The sequence below is a fragment of the Manihot esculenta genome, chromosome 18 (assembly GCF_001659605.2).
Source record: "Manihot esculenta cultivar AM560-2 chromosome 18, M.esculenta_v8, whole genome shotgun sequence".
In the NCBI taxonomy this organism is placed as follows: Eukaryota; Viridiplantae; Streptophyta; class Magnoliopsida; order Malpighiales; family Euphorbiaceae; genus Manihot; species Manihot esculenta.
In genome coordinates this window covers 19,779,640-19,782,715 of record NC_035178.2, presented here as the reverse complement: position 1 = coordinate 19,782,715, position 3,076 = coordinate 19,779,640, and the positions used below count along the sequence as shown (strand labels likewise).

At 34.7% G+C, this 3,076-nt stretch overlaps 1 long non-coding RNA gene across 1 annotated transcript; it reads left to right on the top strand.

Moving 5' to 3' along the window:
- Positions 1-2,758, top strand: LOC110606463. Its single transcript, XR_002486515.2, has 3 exons — positions 1-168; positions 1,860-1,969; positions 2,058-2,758. It is a non-coding gene; the product is annotated as an uncharacterized LOC110606463 (long non-coding RNA).
- Positions 2,759-3,076: the final 318 nt, after the last annotated feature.

The window sequence follows — 3,076 nt, the reverse complement described above, 5'->3', positions numbered from 1 at the left end:
ATCCCTAAATACAAAACCCATTGACCCCATAATATCTATTACAATCCCTACAATCCCTTTACTTACATTGCTTTACCGAAGTTAAATATCAATATCTGGAGAAGCGAATCTCAAACATTTTGGAATCGTTTGATATGAAGATCTTAGAAGACTGAAATCTATATTCAGGTAAGTTGTCATTGCATGTGCATTATGCTGTTATGGTCATTGTTAATATATTGTATCTCGATTTGTATTTTTCATATAATTATTTCTTAAAAAAGTTGAAAATGGTTTCTTTATAGCATTGGTGTTGCTGGATTTGTTAGTGGTCTCTCACTCTGTCACTGTAATGAGGTTTTTTTTTTTTTATTCTTTACAGTATGATTGATATATTGATACAGTTGAGAATGCATCATGGTGTTATTTTTGTAAATAATCCTTACCCTAGGTATTGTGGTGATAGTGTAAGTATGACTAAAGGGCTAGATCCAGATAGGCTATCTGTTGTTGAGCTTGATAATTACACCAAAGGCCTAGGTTACAACTCCGTAGAGAGTTTCTATTATAGAAAGGATGGTCATGAAAGAGAGGATTTTATAAAGATTTGGAATGATAAAATTCTCTTAGATATTGTCGGAGGTTTGAAGAAGGATGAAATTTTTGAATTTTATGTGTCCTATGTGGTGGATGAACCTGCTGTAGTTGCTAATAATGATGGAGAAACAAGTGGAATTCCTGCACCTAGGATAGCTAAAATATTTAGATTTGGAATTACAAGCAATAATGCACCTAAATTACAAGATCCAAAGATACCTGAAGAAGTCTTAAAATCTAGTAAAAGTAATTTGCAAGTTTTTTCTTCATCAATTGATGAAGAAGAAAATGAGTCATTGTGTGGTAGTGAAGATGAAGAGGGAGAGGATGAAGGTGAAGAAAATTATATTGATGAGGAGTTAAAAAGTGCTAGGAAAAATATTAGGGAGTACAAGAAAAGCAAGAAAAATGGCAATAAGGATGGTCATATGGATAATATAACACTAGTTAAAGCAAATAATGATCCTACTTTTGATAATGTAGGACAACATGAAGAATGAACAGAGGTTACTAAAATTGAAGGTAATGAACAATATCTTGATAGCTCAGATGTTGATAGTAGAATAGTTAGTGATGATGAGTCAGAGGTAAGGTATCTTTCAGAAAATATAAGAGTAAAAATATAAAAGTCATATGATCCTAACTTTGTAGTTTCTAGTTGAGAGTTGGGATTAGTTTTTGAAAGTGTGACTCAATTTAGAGAGGCAATCATTAAATATGGTATTGCAAGAGGTGTGCAGCTAACCTTGAGGCCAAATGAGCCAATTAAAGTTAAAGTGAAGTGCAGAGAAGGGTGTTCATGGTTATTATTTGTAAGTATTAACAAAAAAAATCCAAAATTTTATTTTAAAGACTTACAACCCTTGTCAAGAGTGTTTTAGGACTAATAAGAACAAGTTGGTCAATTCAGAATATATGGTAAGGGTTTTTAAGAGGAGGATTAGTTCTCAACTAAGAATAAAAGTTTATGAGATATAGGAGTTAAAGGTATATGTTAAGAAAACTGTTTGGGATTTTAGGATGGAATTTGCAATATTAAAAGACTGTATTGATAAAATAAGGAGTAATTCTGGCATTACTTGTTTTGTTAATTGAAGGAAGATGGGAAGCACTAATTCACTCACTTCTATATTGTTTCAATGCACTGAAATAAGGATTGTTAGCAGGTTGCAGAAAGGTAATTGGATTAGATGGAGCATTTCTTAAGGTTGTTTGTAAGAAACAATTATTAGTAGCAGTATCTAAGGATGGTAATAACCAGATGTTTCCAATTGCATGGGCAGTTGTTCAGATTGAAGATAAGATTACATGAAAATGGTTTGTATTGCAACTAAAGGATGATCTTGGCATTAACACTCGAGAAGGATAGACATTTATAATAGACATGCAAAAGGTAATTCCACTTGAAATTTCTCATATCACCTATTAATTATATTACATTTGCTTTATGTTAATTGAATTGTATTTTTCTTTTATGCAAGGGATCAGTACCTGCCATTCATGAAGTGCTGCCTAATATTGAGCACAAAATGTGTGCCAAACACATTTGGTCAAATTGGACTGAAAAATGGAGAGGTGCGAAAAGGAGAAAGAAATTTTGGAGTGTGTTTGGGCAACTTTTAAGATTAAAGTAAAGGAGAATTTGAAGGAATTGAATAAGCTTGGAATAGGTATTGTAGAAGACTTCTTAAGCTATAATCATAATACATTTTGTAGGGCTTTTCTAAAATTAGAAATTTACTCAAATATAGAAAAAAGATAATATATCAGAGACATTTAATAAATGGATATTGAATGCTAAATTCAAGTCCATGCTAGAGGAGATTAGGCAATAGGTCATGAATAGGATCAGGATGATGAGGGAGTTTGCAGACAGTTAGATATATGATATTTCACCTTCAGCCATGAAAAAATTGGAAAAAAAAATAAGCATAGGGCAATGGATTGTATTATTCGTTGGAATGGGGAACATGAATTTGAAGTAATAGAGAGAGAGTACAAACACACTATTGATCTAAGGATAAAGACTTGCACTTGTGGAGCTTGGCAGCTTAGTAAAATTCTTTGTGCTCATGTCATATGTGCACTTAGCCATCAGAAATTTCAATAAGATGATTATATTAGCTTCTTGTATAAAAAGGAGACCTTTTTAAAGTCATATGATATATGATGCAACTTGTAAAAGGAATAAAGTTGATGACCGCTGGATTCCTTCACCCTGGACCAGGGGCTTGACCACAGCCCAAGGCCCACGATGTAGGGGTCCACACACCTGATATGCATAACAAGCCTGGCTCATCTCCTTCCTTCAAGGCCGGGCTCGGCCCATCTTCCTCACTCAAGCTGGCCCGGCCCGCACGAAGCAGACCCTCTCCACTCAAGCTTAATATCCGGCCCAACTCTCAGCCCAGCCCAGGATCCGGAATAATATTCACCAGACAGCCTGGCAGATCCGCTCGAACGTACGCACGAGGAGAATCAGAGGCCGTTACGCATGGAG